Source organism: Triticum urartu, unplaced genomic scaffold (assembly GCF_056163025.1).
Source record: "Triticum urartu cultivar PI428250 unplaced genomic scaffold, HENAU_Tu73 scaffold2, whole genome shotgun sequence".
Lineage (NCBI taxonomy): Eukaryota > Viridiplantae > Streptophyta > Magnoliopsida > Poales > Poaceae > Triticum > Triticum urartu.
In genome coordinates, this window is record NW_028260368.1 from 12,989,504 (window position 1) to 13,007,003 (window position 17,500).

The 17,500-nt window shown below is 32.9% G+C and overlaps 2 non-coding genes across 2 annotated transcripts; both read right to left on the bottom strand.

Moving 5' to 3' along the window:
• Nucleotides 1–318: 318 nt before the first annotated feature.
• Nucleotides 319–390, bottom strand: TRNAN-GUU (transfer RNA asparagine (anticodon GUU)). The gene has a single exon. It is a non-coding gene; the product is annotated as a tRNA-Asn (tRNA).
• A 10,789-nt stretch (nucleotides 391–11,179) lies between these two features.
• On the bottom strand, nucleotides 11,180–11,259 carry TRNAL-UAG (transfer RNA leucine (anticodon UAG)). Its single transcript has one exon. It is a non-coding gene; the product is annotated as a tRNA-Leu (tRNA).
• Between the last annotated feature and the right edge of the window lie 6,241 nt (nucleotides 11,260–17,500).

Below are 17,500 nucleotides of genomic sequence, written 5' to 3' on the forward strand. Positions count from 1 at the left end.
TGGCTACGAACCACGGTGTCGGGGGTTCGAATCCCTCCTCGCCCACAGCCTTCCAAAGGGGGAAGGGCCTTTACTTTCCCCCTGAGGGTAGGAAAATCATGATCGGGATAGCGGACGTAAAGCTATTGAACTTAGGTATGCTCTTTCCTTTTGTCGAAGTGGAATCGTAGAACAGAATGTGATACGATGAGATAGAATGCAATAGAAATAGAAACAAGGATAGCGAACGGGTTACCTACTCCTAAGGGTCAAAGCAAGCCCTTTAATTCAATTCTTTATTCTTACATTAAAATTCTTACATTAAAGAATGAATAAAATCTCCCCAAGTAGGATTCGAACCTACGACCAGTCAGTTAACAGCCGACCGCTCTACCACTGAGCTACTGAGGAACAAGGGGGGATTCGACCTCCTAGAGTTCAACTCCCGCTCTCAACCCATGAACAATATGAGTCCGAAGCTTCTTTCGTAACTCCCATAATTTCTTCGTAGTGGCTCCGTTCCATGCCTCATTTCATAGGGAAGCCCAAAGTGGCTCTATTTCATTCTATTTCACTTCCTAGCACTTCCTATCATTTAATATCCATCCCTTTGGTCTTATTGACATAAGAGATGTCATTTATAGTCTATCTCTTTCTATATATGGAAAGTCAAGAAATTCTCATCGAAACATCGAGAAATTGTGCATATAGAAAACTCTAAAGAAAGAAAAAAAGGAGACCCATGCCATGATTTTCAAATCTTTTCTATTTAGTAGTCTAAGTTTCTCGATGAGGATAATTAATTCGGTCGTTGTGGTCGGACTCTATTATGGATTTCTGACTACATTCTCCATAGGTCCCTCTTAGATCTTCTTTCTCCAATCTTGGATTAGGGAAGAAGGAGATATTCGCGACTACTGGCGATTTCATTATGGGGCAGCTCATGATCTTCATATCGATCTATTATCCACCTCTGTATCTATTCTTTCTTAGCTAAACAGGTGGAAGATCTATCCAATTTGGTTATATTATATCATGGACTCGAAAAACGGATCTGAATTTGACTGAAATGCACGATCTTCACAGGTATCACTTTTCACGATACCTAAAAGGTGGAATAGCGATTTTCGAACCATTTCCTATAAGAGAATGGTTTCCATTACTTTGAGAAATGGATTCTTATATCAAACTATAGCTATTGCATTAAAGAAGAAAAGAAACTAATAGAAGTCGAAGACGCGGAATGATAGTGAATAGAGAGAAAGATTCTTCTGATTTTCTTGTTTCTATCTACTAGACGCCGTAGAGAATTGAGAATTTTCATGTCTTTCAATTCTCGTACTCGTAATTGGAAAGTTATGGAAGGAGACCCATCATTTTGCAATGAAAACAACATATAAAACTCTGGACAATTTCGAAATCAGGCCAAGCGTCTTAATACATATGCAAAAAAATTCATTATTGGCCCACCATTGATTAGAAGATTTAGCTTGTATGAATCGCTATTGGTTTGATACGAATAATGACAATCGTTTCAGTATGTTAAGGATACAGATGTATCCACAATTCATTTAGAGTTACTTAATAGTCTATTTCTTATACCATATCTCTATCCCGTGAAATTCTCGAGCCAAAAGATGGATGCATATGCTGTGTTTCATTTTGCTAAATGATATCAATTAAATGGTGTATCAATTCCATAAATTGCATATAGCAATAAATAAATCAGCAAAATTCTTTCTAATATTTTAGATAGAAGAAACATTTCTTCTATCTAAAATATTAGAAAGAATGTACCCTTCTATCCAAATCCAATTTGCATCGATAAAATAAATCCAAATTCCAGTAGTAGATGAATAATTGCAAATTTGTGTGTGTACGAGATTAGAATAACTTCAAAATAACTGACATAATTTTGTATTTTTCCTGATCAGAAAAATACATGAAAAAGAAAGGAGGTAGAAAAATTTTTGGATTTATGGTTAAAGAAGAAAAAGAAGAAAACAGGGGTTCTGTTGAATTTCAAGTATTCAGTTTCACCAATAAGATACGGAGACTTGCTTCACATTTGGAATTACACAAAAAAGATTTTTCATCGGAAAGAGGTCTACGAAGACTTTTGGGAAAACGTCGACGTTTGCTGGCTTATTTGGCAAAGAAAAATAGAGTACGTTATAAGAAATTAATCGGTCAGTTGAATATTCGGGAGCAGTAATTTAATCGTTCAAATTTTTTTCTTGTTTTATTATTTTTTTAGTAGTCTTATAGTAGTCTTAGATTTTTCATTTTGATGAGCCTCGCTTTGAGGAATTCATGGAATAATCCATTTTCATGGAATAATGAATTAAGGAAGAAAGGATATGAGTCTACCGCTTACAAGAAAAGATCTCATGATAGTCAATATGGGCCCTCAACACCCATCAATGCATGGTGTTCTTCGACTGATCGTTACTCTCGATGGTGAGGATGTTATTGATTGTGAACCCATATTAGGGTATTTACACAGAGGAATGGAAAAAATCGCGGAAAACCGAACTATTATACAATACTTACCTTATGTAACAAGGTGGGATTATTTAGCTACTATGTTTACAGAAGCAATAACAGTAAATGCACCAGAATTCTTGGAGAATATTCAAATACCACAAAGAGCCAGCTATATTAGGGTAATTATGTTAGAATTAAGCCGGATAGCTTCTCACTTGCTATGGCTTGGACCTTTTATGGCGGATCTCGGCGCACAGACTCCTTTTTTCTATATTTTTAGAGAGAGAGAATTAATATATGATCTATTTGAAGCTGCTACAGGTATGCGAATGATGCACAATTACTTTCGCATCGGAGGAGTAGCCGCCGATCTACCTTATGGATGGATCGATAAATGTTTAGATTTCTGTGATTATTTTTTACGCGGAGTTGTTGAATATCAACAACTTATTACACAGAATCCAATTTTTTTAGAGCGAGTTGAAGGAGTAGGTTTTATTAGCGGAGAAGAAGCAGTAAATTGGGGCTTATCGGGACCGATGTTACGAGCTTCTGGAATACAATGGGATCTTCGTAAAGTAGATCCTTATGAGTCTTACAACCAATTTGATTGGAAAGTCCAATGGCAAAAAGAAGGGGATTCGTTAGCTCGCTATTTAGTACGAATTGGTGAAATGAGGGAATCCATCAAAATAATTCAACAAGCTGTAGAAAAAATTCCTGGAGGACCTTATGAAAATTTAGAAGTCCGACGCTTTAAGAAAGAAAATAATTCTGAATGGAATGATTTTGAGTATAAATTTCTTGGTAAAAAACCTTCGCCCAATTTTGAATTGTCAAGACAAGAGCTTTATGTAAGAGTAGAAGCCCCAAAAGGTGAATTAGGGATTTATCTAGTAGGAGATGATAGCCTTTTCCCCTGGAGATGGAAAATCCGTCCACCCGGGTTTATTAATTTGCAAATTCTTCCTCAGCTAGTTAAAAAAATGAAATTGGCTGATATCATGACGATATTAGGTAGTATAGATATCATTATGGGGGAAGTTGATCGTTGAAATGATAATAGATAGGGTAGAGGTAGAAACTATCAATTCTTTTTCGAAATTGGAATTATTAAAAGAAGTCTATGGACTGATATCGATTCTACCCATTTTGACCCTCCTTTTGGGAATAACAATAGAGGTACTCGTAATTGTGTGGTTAGAAAGAGAAATATCTGCGTCGATACAACAACGTATTGGTCCTGAATATGCTGGCCCCCTGGGCCTGCTTCAAGCTATAGCAGATGGGACTAAGCTACTTTTTAAAGAAGATATTCTGCCATCCCGAGGAGATATTTCTTTATTTAGCATTGGACCCTCTATAGCAGTCATATCAGTTTTATTAAGTTTTTTAGTTATCCCTTTGGGATATCATTTTGTTTTAGCCGATCTTAGTATTGGTGTTTTTTTATGGATTGCCATTTCAAGTATAGCTCCTATTGGTCTTCTTATGGCAGGATATAGCTCAAATAATAAATATTCTTTTTCAGGCGGTCTACGAGCTGCTGCTCAATCCATTAGTTATGAAATACCATTAACTTTTTGTGTGCTAGCAATATCTCTACGTGTGATTCGTTAAAATAGATCTTTTTCCTATAAAATCCATTAACTATTTATATTCCTTTTCTTATTTAGTATTTGGGTTGGTAAGTTAAACTAGATAGCTATATGAGTGAAACAAAACAGCTTATAAATTTGTAGTAAAAAGAAAAAATCTCATTTCCTACGTACAAGAAAAAAGTGGAAGTAAACATAAGCAGTGTAAACTCTTTATCCCAAGGTTGATATTTTTTAATTAGTCATCATATCTTGAAGCGGCCAAGAATAAAGGATTCACGATATGGAATTCCATTACTAGAATACTCCTAGTTATTACTATAACTTAATAATCCATAAGAAGAATCCACCAAAAGTTAGTGAAGGGTTAGGAACACTAAAGTACATAAAGGATTAGTAATGGAAAATCTAAAACATTAGAGATTTTTGCCCATAAAAGGAATCATAATAAGGACTTGCAATTTGTAGAAATTATCAAGTAGTACTTTCTTCGGATTCCGATCCAGAGTATGTTCCCATTCACTTGTTAAGGAAATGGCTATCAAGAACGAATTAACCCTTTATCCATTTTTTCTTTTTAAATACCCCCTCCCTGGGGAAAGAAGAATAGTAAAAAAGATATGGAGTGCACTAGAAAAAATTTTCATTATTTCCTTCCTCTATCCATATTCATGCAGAATTGCTCATGAACTAATACCCAACTCTTTCCATTTATTAATTGAATTCCTATAACAAGTAACAAGTGTTTTATTCCAAGATTAAGTTATTACTGAACAAAGAAAAATTTTCATTATATTATAAAGGATGAGATCAATTCGGAAGCGCTTTTTCTTATTCTAGCAGACGGAATTCCTTTGGTCTAATTTAGGACTTTCAAATCTATTTTATTTTATCTAATTCTATCTACGCCCCCGGGGCTAGGAACAAAACAGTCCTTTCCTTTTTCTGATCATAGAGAAGCCGTATGAAGCTAAGGTTTCATGTACGGTTTTGAAATAGCGGTGGGAACTGTGATGTTATCACCGACTATGATTATCTAACAGTTCAAGTACAGTTGATATAGTTGAAGCACAGTCAAAATACGGTTTTTTTGGATGGAATATTTGGCGTCAGCCTATAGGTTTTCTGGTTTTTTTAATTTCTTCTTTGGCAGAATGTGAAAGATTACCCTTTGATTTACCAGAAGCGGAGGAAGAATTAGTAGCAGGTTACCAAACTGAATATTCCGGTATCAAATATGGTTTATTTTATCTTGTTTCTTACCTAAATTTATTAGTTTCTTCTTTATTTGTAACAGTTCTCTACTTGGGCGGGTGGAATTTATCTATTCCCTATATATCCTTTTTTGATTTTTTCCAAATGAATAAAGCAGTTGGAATTTTGGAAATGACAATGGGTATATTTATTACATTAACTAAAGCTTATTTATTTCTCTTCATTTCTATCACAATAAGATGGACTTTACCGAGGATGAGAATGGATCAGTTATTAAATCTTGGATGGAAATTTCTTTTACCTATTTCCCTGGGCAATCTCTTATTAACAACCTCTTCTCAACTTGTTTCACTATAAATAAGATAATACAATAATAGTAAGAATATTTTCAACACAAAAGCTCTCTCAAACAAGAGAAAGAAACATATCTTTTTCATAGATATTTAGAATGAATATGTTCCCTATGGTAACTGGGTTCATGAGTTATGGTCAACAAACAATACGTGCTACAAGGTACATAGGTCAAAGTTTCATAACTACCTTATCCCACACAAATCGTTTACCTATAACGATTCACTACCCTTATGAAAAATCAATTACACCAGAGCGTTTCCGAGGGCGAATCCACTTTGAATTTGATAAATGTATTGCTTGTGAAGTATGTGTTCGCGTATGTCCGATAGATTTACCCGTTGTGGATTGGAGATTTGAAAAGGATATTAAAAGAAAACAATTGCTTAATTATAGTATTGATTTCGGAGTTTGTATATTTTGTGGCAATTGTGTTGAGTACTGTCCAACAAGCTGTTTATCAATGACTGAAGAATATGAACTTTCTACCTATGATCGTCATGAATTGAATTACAATCAAATTGCTTTAAGTCGGTTACCAATCTCCATAATGGGAGATTACACAATTCAAACAATTAGGAATTCGTCTGAAAGTAAAATAAACAAAGAAAAATCTTCGAATTCAAGAACGATTACTGATTACTAAACTTTGATTTTGTCTTTCTGTTATAAAAATCTAATAATTCTTTATTAAACTTTAAAATTAAACTATAAAGAAAAACGAAAAACTACTGCTTATTGGAAATTATTTCTTATTTTAAATCAGACTAGATTTTCGTGATATAATATAATTTATAACTATAAGTTTATACACAAAAAAATACCCTAATCCTTTTTTCCTTCCTTGAATCCTTTAGTTTTAGTCAGTTCATGAAAAATTTTATACTATTAATTTCTTTTTATCCATAATGGATTTACCTGGACCAATACATGAGATTCTTATGCTATTTGGGGGATTTGTTCTTCTACTAGGGGGTCTAGGAGTAGTATTACTTACCAACCCCATTTATTCTGCCTTTTCGCTGGGATTAGTTCTTGTTTGTATATCCTTATTCTATTTTTTATTAAATTCCTACTTTGTAGCTGTCGCACAACTTCTTATTTATGTGGGAGCCATAAATGTCTTGATCATATTCGCTGTAATGTTCGTAAATGGCTCAGAATGGTCTAAAGATAAGAATTATTGGACTATTGGAGATGGGTTCACTTCACTCGTTTGTATAACTATTGTTTTTTCACTAATGACTACTATCCCAGATACGTCGTGGTATGGAATTCTTTGGACTACAAGATCAAACCAAATAGTAGAACAGGGTCTCATAAATAATGTTCAACAAATTGGAATTCATTTAGCAACCGATTTTTATCTTCCGTTTGAACTCATTTCCATAATTCTTCTAGTTTCTTTAATAGGTGCAATTACTATGGCTCGGCAATAAGAAAACTTAGAAAAAGTACAAATTATAAGAATTGCAAATCTAAAATAAATAACTAAAGAATCACAATTTTGATTTAGTAAAATCCATCTACTGCCAACAAATACCTCCTTTTTTTTTTTTTTTTTTTTCTTTTGTTGTGTAATTGTTCTATTGTAATTAATTGAATCGGTTCAATTCTTGCCCTCATATTGAAATGAATCGAGATTGATAAGGAGTTAGTTAATGATGTTTGAGCATGTACTTTTTTTGAGTGTCTATTTATTTTCGATTGGTATCTATGGATTGATCACAAGCCGAAACATGGTTAGAGCTCTAATATGTCTTGAACTTATACTGAATTCAATTAATCTAAATCTCGTAACATTTTCTGATCTATTTGATAGTCGCCAATTAAAAGGAGATATTTTCGCAATTTTTGTTATAGCCCTTGCAGCTGCTGAAGCCGCTATTGGACTATCCATTCTTTCTTCCATCCATCGTAATAGGAAATCCACTCGTATCAATCAATCTAATTTATTGAATAATTAGACTTTTGAATAATTAGACATAGAATCCTCTAAACAAAGGCGCACATATTAAAATAAATAGAAATCAATACTATTTTCTTAGTATTATTTGAGAATATCCATTTTTTTTAGTAGATTATTGCATAGTATTCTTTTTCACTTAAATGAATTTTTGTATTTGTAATTCATTGATATTGCAATTTGAATATTGCAATAATTTATATTGAAAAGACGATAGCCAATTTATTGGCTAATTCGAATTCGTCTGTACAATTCGTAAAATTCTTTCTTATTTCTTATTTATTGTTGAAATCCAAAATTAAAGTCTCTTGGCTCTCTTCACGCTTTCTCACAAACAGATTAAAAAATAGATTTTTTTTTTTGAAGTTTGGATAAACCATTGCTTCGTCTGGTGTCTACAATACATATGACTCATTATAGTACTAATTTCATTTTTACCAGATCGAAAAATTTTATGTTGAAAAGAAAAATTTATAGATCCAATGTCACATTCCGTAAAAATTTACGATACATGTATAGGATGCACTCAATGTGTACGAGCTTGTCCAACAGATGTATTAGAAATGATACCCTGGGATGGATGTAAAGCCAAGCAAATTGCTTCCGCGCCGAGAACCGAAGATTGTGTGGGTTGTAAGAGATGTGAATCTGCCTGCCCGACAGATTTTTTAAGTGTCCGCGTTTATTTAGGGCCTGAAACAACACGTAGCATGGCTCTATCTTATTGATACGTTACAAAAAACTTCACTCGAATCGTCTGATTCCTCTTTACCGAAGAAGCCTGTGCTCGAAATAATCGAGCACGGGCTTTTCTGGTCAAAACGTATCTTGTCTTTATCACTTTATCATGAGTTATTTTCCTTGGTTAACAATACTTGTTGTTTTGCCGATATTTGCAGGTTCATTAATTTTCTTTTTACCTCATAAGGGAAACAAAGTCGTTAGGTGGTATACTATATCTATTTGTTTATTAGAATTCCTTCTAATGACTTATGCGTTCTGTTATCATTTCCAACTGGAGGATCCCTTAATCCAATTAAAGGAGGATTATAAATGGATAGATGTCTTCGATTTCCACTGGAGATTGGGAATCGATGGACTTTCATTAGGATCTATTTTATTGACAGGATTTATCACTACTTTAGCTACTTTAGCAGCTTGGCCAATTACACGGAATTCGCGATTATTCTATTTCCTGATGCTCGCAATGTATAGTGGTCAAATAGGATTATTTTCTTCGCGAGACCTTTTACTTTTTTTTATCATGTGGGAGTTAGAATTAATTCCTGTTTACTTACTTTTATCCATGTGGGGGGGGAAGAGGCGTCTATATTCAGCTACAAAGTTTATTTTGTATACTGCAGGCGGTTCCATTTTTTTCTTAATCGGAGTTCTGGGTATGGGCTTATATGGTTCCAACGAACCAGGATTAGATTTGGAAAGATTAATTAATCAATCATACCCTGCAACCTTGGAAATACTTTTATATTTTGGCTTCCTTATTGCTTATGCTGTCAAATTGCCGATTATACCCCTACATACGTGGTTACCAGATACCCATGGGGAAGCACATTATAGTACATGTATGCTTTTAGCGGGAATATTATTAAAGATGGGAGCATATGGATTGATTCGGATCAACATGGAATTGTTACCTCATGCTCATTATCTATTTTCGCCCTGGTTAGTAATAATAGGAGCGATCCAAATAATCTATGCAGCTTCAACTTCTCTTGGTCAACGAAATTTCAAAAAAAGAATAGCTTATTCCTCTGTATCTCACATGGGTTTCATAATTATAGGAATTGGTTCCATAACCAACATTGGACTCAATGGAGCTATTTTACAAATATTATCCCATGGATTTATTGGTGCTACACTTTTTTTCTTGGCAGGAACCGCTTCTGATAGAATGCGTCTTGTTTATCTCGAAGAACTGGGGGGAATATCTATCCCAATGCCTAAAATTTTTACCATGTTTAGTAGCTTTTCAATGGCTTCTCTTGCCTTACCAGGAATGAGTGGTTTTGTCGCAGAATTAGTAGTATTTTTTGGACTAATTACTAGTCCAAAATTTCTGTTAATGCCAAAAACACTAATTACTTTTGTAATGGCAATTGGAATGATATTAACTCCTATTTATTTATTATCTATGTTACGCCAGATGTTCTATGGATACAAGCTATTTAATGTTCCAAACGCAAATTTTGTGGATTCTGGACCACGAGAACTCTTTATTTTAATCTGTATCTTTTTACCAGTAATAGGAATTGGTATTTATCCAGATTTTGTTCTCTCCCTATCCGTTGACAGGGTAGAGGCTCTCTTATCCAATTATTATCCTAAATAGGTTTGCTTTTTTTTACTCGTCTGCTCTATTAATGCAGAAATAAGTAAAAAAGTATATAATGCAGAAATAAGTAAAAAAGTATAATTAGATCTATCTCGAATTTTTGAGAACCCTTTGATAAGGCGTTCAAGGGGTTCTCAAATAAAACATAAAAGTAAAAACCTTCATTTCATGAAGGTTTTATTTTATGTAATCATTTAGGTGTTAATGTAAACGAACCATAACTATGTAAGCCTATTCCTAATAGATTTATACCAAAATAACAAATCCAAATTATAAGAAATCCTATCAAAGCTATAAGTGCAGAATTCGTACCCTTCCAATTTGGATTTGTTCTACTATGTAAATAAATTGCGAATATGGTCCAAGTAATAAATGCCCAAGTTTCCTTAGGATCCCAATTCCAATAGGATCCCCAGGCCTCATTAGCCCATACTGCTCCACAAAGAATACCTACGGTTAAAAGGGTAAATCCTAGGCTAATGACACGATAACTCCAAGAATCCAAACGCTCCGTTAATTGATATTTGTAATAATTTGGAAATGAAGGGACAGAGGTTCTTTTTAAAGCACTTCTTTTTGCATAAAAATATTTAATATCACTAAAGAAAAATGTTTTATTTAAAACATTTTTTTTCTTTTTAGAAAAGAAATGGAAATTATTTCGAAATCTAATGATTAGAATAGCGGCAGATAATAAGGATCCGCACAAAAGAGTTGCATAGCTTAATAACATCATACTGACATGCATCATTAACCACTGAGATTGTAGAGCAGGTACTAGTATCGTGGATTGATGCATTTCAGTTAAAAGACCCGATGTGGCAAAGCCTTGCGTTAAAATAGTACTTGGCGTAGTTATTGTGCTTAAATCATTTTTAGAGTTCTGTATTTTAGGAATGGTATGAAGAATATACAGGGCCCATGAAAGGAAGATCAATGACTCATATAAATTACTTAATGGAAAATGTCCCGAGGAAGCCCAACGAGAAACTAAGAATCCTGTTATAGAGAAAAAAGTAACTATCATTCCTTTTTCTGACGAATCGCGTAATCCTCCAAGTTCACGAACTAATAAGGTTATAAAATGAATCGTAATCACAATTGAAATCGTTGAGAAAGAGATATGAGTTAGTATATGTTCTAAAGTTGCAAATAGCATAAGGGGAAGGTCCCATTACAAAATTGTAAATTTCGAATTGATTTCTAATCTATTGTATTCTTTTTCAAGAATGCCGCCACTCGGATTCGAACCGAGATGCTTGAGCACTGCTTCCTAAGAGCAGCGTGTCTACCAATTTCACCATGGCGGCTAACTTCAAATAATAGGTAACTTAAAAGAATAATAGCTATTATCTTGGGAATCGTCGATATTGGGAAAGTCCATAAAATTTAGGAACATTAGAGTTTTCATTAAAATAGACTTCGTTTGGTAGTATCGTTTCCATTTTTTTTTTTTACAATAAACTCTTGCTTTGCCCAATAGAAACACAAACACTGCTTGAAAGAGTTGGAACTTCTTTTTTCTAACTTGCAATTATAGAACTAATTTTTTCTAATTAATTTCCCCTTTACATTTTGAAAATTCTTTCAATACAATGAAAAAAATCCAAAAGGGTTTCTATTTAATGATGAAATTAAAATAAAATGGATAAATAGAAAAGGCTTTTTGGATTTTTTAAAAATTTCTAGAATGAAAGTCTTTATGCTCTTATTAATAAGATTTACTAACCTTATGATTTTGGAGAAGATAGGTGGAAGTTGTAAGTCCTATTGTAAGAATACTCCACTTTTCATAATTTTCCTAATAGAATATGAGGATTCTATTAGGAAAATTATGAAAAGTTCATTGATAGGAAAAGAATACTTAGCACACAGTATACCAAACAAAACTTTTTTTTTCTTGTATATATAAGATAAGAGGGGTTTTTTGTTCTAAGAATATTGTACCGAGTAATTCGACACATAAAAGTACATTCAAAGAAGAATCCAAATTATTAAATAATTGGAATTCTTTTTTGATAAGTCAATTCATATTATTCCAAAATCTTATTATTTGTTTGTTGCCCAGAAAAACCCTTTGGTTTTGGATGCTCATTACCGCTCGAAAATGATCTTGATTTTACTAAAGAATAAGATTGTACTATGGAAAAATAAGTCTTTTTCTTCCAAATATTTTTACGAATACGCTTTTTTGACATTGAAGTACGTTTTTTTGGAACTGCCATTCAAAAAGGAAATTACTTTTTTCTAGTTGTATGTGAAAGACATCTATTGCTGCAAATCAATCCTTCTTTCTTCTTTTTATTAGTATTTATACTTAGATACTGAAAGATACTTAAATTTTGAATTATTTTTTACTTCATTTTGTCTAATGCGGATAAGACAACAAGAATTTTTTAACATTTTTTCTTTATATATTTTATACTTTTTTTTTAATAATATAGAATATATAGAAGGGTTTCTCATTTAAATCTATTTATATCTATTTATATATCAAGTATACTCCATATATAGATATATGGTATGGAAGCCTATCCCCCATATAAGATAAGACGGGGGGATAAAAAGAAGGGAAAATGAAAATAGTTAATTAAGTTCAGAATGGTATTCCATAAAGGAAAGGAATTCCAATCAAAACAAAAAATACTGAGTCTCTTAAACAAGACATTCTAAAACTTAGGTAATTTATAGTCATTAGAATTTTAGTTCTATATGACGTAAGGACTATTCGATAATTTCTTATAAACATAGGTTTTCATTGGAATTCACTCAATCAGTTAATTATGGAACAAGAGAGCTGTTTCATCTTTGTTTTAAAGAAATATAAAAATGAATTATGAATAGAAAGTAAAATGATTCCACTTTTTTTTTTTTATTTTTATAAATATCTTTATTTAGTTAATAAAATAACTTCGTTACCTAGTTATTTTATTAACTTTTTTAATTTAACCAACTAAACCCATTCTTAATTTTTAATTATTTCAATGAGATAAATTTTGGAAAAATTAAGAATTTCAGTATTTTTTCTTATTCTTTTTATTTATTCTTTCAGAAAGAGATAAGAATTGGTTTGGTGAATCGGAAACAATTTTATAGAAAAATTGAAGTAAAAATTGAAGTAAAAATTGCAATTTCTTTTCTTATGGAACATACATATCAATATGCATGGGTAATCCCTCTTCTCCCACTTCCAGTTATTATGTCAATGGGATTTGGCCTTATTCTTATTCCGACAGCAACAAAAAATCTTCGTCGCATATGGGCTTTTCCTAGTGTTTTACTCTTAAGTATAGCTATGGTATTCTCAGTTCAACTGTCTATTCAACAAATAAATGGAAGTTCGATCTATCAATATCTATGGTCTTGGACCGTCAATAATGATTTTTCTTTAGAATTTGGATACTTGATTGACCCACTTACTTCTATTATGTTAATACTAATTACTACTGTAGGAATCCTGGTTCTTATTTATAGTGATGGTTATATGTCTCACGATGAAGGATATTTGAGATTTTTTGTTTATATAAGTTTTTTCAATACTTCCATGTTGGGATTGGTTACTAGCTCCAATTTGATACAAATTTATTTTTTTTGGGAACTCGTGGGAATGTGTTCTTATTTATTGATAGGCTTTTGGTTTACACGACCAATCGCAGCGAGTGCTTGTCAAAAAGCTTTTGTAACTAATCGTGTAGGGGATTTTGGTCTATTATTAGGAATTTTAGGTTTTTTTTGGATAACAGGTAGTTTAGAGTTTAGGGATTTGTTCAAAATAGCTAATAACTGGATTCCTAATAATGGAATTAACTCTTTACTTACTACTTTGTGTGCTTTTTTATTATTCCTTGGTGCAGTTGCGAAATCCGCACAATTCCCTCTTCACGTATGGTTACCCGATGCTATGGAAGGGCCCACTCCTATTTCGGCTCTTATACACGCAGCAACTATGGTTGCTGCGGGAATTTTTCTTCTAGCTCGACTTCTTCCTCTTTTCATATCTTTACCTTTGATAATGAGTTTTATTTCTTTAGTAGGTACAATAACACTATTCTTAGGAGCTACTTTAGCTCTTGCTCAGAGAGATATTAAAAGAAGCTTAGCCTATTCTACAATGTCTCAATTGGGTTATATGATGTTAGCTCTAGGTATAGGTTCTTATCAAGCTGCTTTATTCCATTTGATCACTCATGCTTATTCAAAAGCTTTATTGTTCTTGGGATCCGGATCCGTTATTCATTCAATGGAACCTCTTGTTGGATATTCACCAGATAAAAGTCAAAATATGGTTCTTATGGGCGGTTTAAGAAAATACATTCCAATCACAAGAACTACTTTTTTATGGGGTACACTTTCTCTTTGTGGTATTCCACCTCTTGCTTGCTTCTGGTCCAAAGATGAAATCCTTAGTAATAGTTGGTTGTATTCGCCCTTTTTTGGAATAATAGCCTCCTTTACTGCAGGATTAACTGCCTTTTATATGTTTCGGATATATTTACTTACATTTGATGGGTATTTGCGTGTTCATTTTCAAAATTACAGTAGCACTAAAGAGAGTTCCTTGTATTCAATATCCTTATGGGGAAAAAGGATACCCAAAGGAGTGAATAGGGATTTCGTTTTATCAACAACGAAGAGTGGAGTTTCTTTTTTTTCACAAAATATACCAAAAATTCAAGGTAATACAAGAAATAGGATAGGATCCTTTACTACGTCTTTTGGGGCTAAAAAAACTTTTGCCTATCCGCATGAAACGGGAAATACTATGTTATTTCCTCTTCTTATATTACTACTTTTCACTTTGTTCATTGGATTCATAGGAATCTCTTTTGATAATGGAGGAATTGGTAATGGAATAGCAGAGTTAACCATATTATCAAAGTGGTTAACTCCCTCAATAAACTTTACCCAGGAAAGTTCTAATTCTTTTGTAAATTCATATGAATTTATTACTAATGCAATTTCTTCTGTAAGTCTAGCTATCTTTGGTTTATTCATAGCATATATCTTCTATGGATCCGCTTATTCTTTTTTTCAGAATTTGGATTTAATAAACTCTTTTTACAAAGGAAATCCTAAAAAAGAATTTTTAGATCAAGTAAAAAAAAATATATACAGTTGGTCATATAATCGTGGTTATATAGATATTTTCTATACTAGGGTCTTTACCCTCGGTATAAGAGGGTTAACCGAACTCACGGAGTTTTTTGATAAGGGTGTTATTGATGGAATTACCAATGGAGTGGGTCTTGCTAGTTTTTGTATAGGAGAGGAAATTAAATATGTAGGGGGAGGTCGAATCTCGTCTTATTTATTCTTTTTTTTATGTTATGTATCTGTGTTTTTATTCTTTTTTCTTTCTTAAGTTAAGGAATTTACAACAAGTCTCTTGCAAAAATAACTATCCTATCCCCTTTCTACAATCTCTCTATATCCTTGTTACATAAGGTAAGTATTGTATAATAGTTCGGTTTTCCGCGATTTTTTCCATTCCTCTGTGTAAATACCCTAATATGGGTTCACAATCAATAACATCCTCACCATCGAGAGTAACGATCAGTCGAAGAACACCATGCATTGATGGGTGTTGAGGGCCCATATTGACTATCATGAGATCTTTTCTTGTAAGCGGTAGACTCATATCCTTTCTTCCTTAATTCATTATTCCATGAAAATGGATTATTCCATGAATTCCTCAAAGCGAGGCTCATCAAAATGAAAAATCTAAGACTACTATAAGACTACTAAAAAAATAATAAAACAAGAAAAAAATTTGAACGATTAAATTACTGCTCCCGAATATTCAACTGACCGATTAATTTCTTATAACGTACTCTATTTTTCTTTGCCAAATAAGCCAGCAAACGTCGACGTTTTCCCAAAAGTCTTCGTAGACCTCTTTCCGATGAAAAATCTTTTTTGTGTAATTCCAAATGTGAAGCAAGTCTCCGTATCTTATTGGTGAAACTGAATACTTGAAATTCAACAGAACCCCTGTTTTCTTCTTTTTCTTCTTTAACCATAAATCCAAAAATTTTTCTACCTCCTTTCTTTTTCATGTATTTTTCTGATCAGGAAAAATACAAAATTATGTCAGTTATTTTGAAGTTATTCTAATCTCGTACACACACAAATTTGCAATTATTCATCTACTACTGGAATTTGGATTTATTTTATCGATGCAAATTGGATTTGGATAGAAGGGTACATTCTTTCTAATATTTTAGATAGAAGAAATGTTTCTTCTATCTAAAATATTAGAAAGAATTTTGCTGATTTATTTATTGCTATATGCAATTTATGGAATTGATACACCATTTAATTGATATCATTTAGCAAAATGAAACACAGCATATGCATCCATCTTTTGGCTCGAGAATTTCACGGGATAGAGATATGGTATAAGAAATAGACTATTAAGTAACTCTAAATGAATTGTGGATACATCTGTATCCTTAACATACTGAAACGATTGTCATTATTCGTATCAAACCAATAGCGATTCATACAAGCTAAATCTTCTAATCAATGGTGGGCCAATAATGAATTTTTTTGCATATGTATTAAGACGCTTGGCCTGATTTCGAAATTGTCCAGAGTTTTATATGTTGTTTTCATTGCAAAATGATGGGTCTCCTTCCATAACTTTCCAATTACGAGTACGAGAATTGAAAGACATGAAAATTCTCAATTCTCTACGGCGTCTAGTAGATAGAAACAAGAAAATCAGAAGAATCTTTCTCTCTATTCACTATCATTCCGCGTCTTCGACTTCTATTAGTTTCTTTTCTTCTTTAATGCAATAGCTATAGTTTGATATAAGAATCCATTTCTCAAAGTAATGGAAACCATTCTCTTATAGGAAATGGTTCGAAAATCGCTATTCCACCTTTTAGGTATCGTGAAAAGTGATACCTGTGAAGATCGTGCATTTCAGTCAAATTCAGATCCGTTTTTCGAGTCCATGATATAATATAACCAAATTGGATAGATCTTCCACCTGTTTAGCTAAGAAAGAATAGATACAGAGGTGGATAATAGATCGATATGAAGATCATGAGCTGCCCCATAATGAAATCGCCAGTAGTCGCGAATATCTCCTTCTTCCCTAATCCAAGATTGGAGAAAGAAGATCTAAGAGGGACCTATGGAGAATGTAGTCAGAAATCCATAATAGAGTCCGACCACAACGACCGAATTAATTATCCTCATCGAGAAACTTAGACTACTAAATAGAAAAGATTTGAAAATCATGGCATGGGTCTCCTTTTTTTCTTTCTTTAGAGTTTTCTATATGCACAATTTCTCGATGTTTCGATGAGAATTTCTTGACTTTCCATATATAGAAAGAGATAGACTATAAATGACATCTCTTATGTCAATAAGACCAAAGGGATGGATATTAAATGATAGGAAGTGCTAGGAAGTGAAATAGAATGAAATAGAGCCACTTTGGGCTTCCCTATGAAATGAGGCATGGAACGGAGCCACTACGAAGAAATTATGGGAGTTACGAAAGAAGCTTCGGACTCATATTGTTCATGGGTTGAGAGC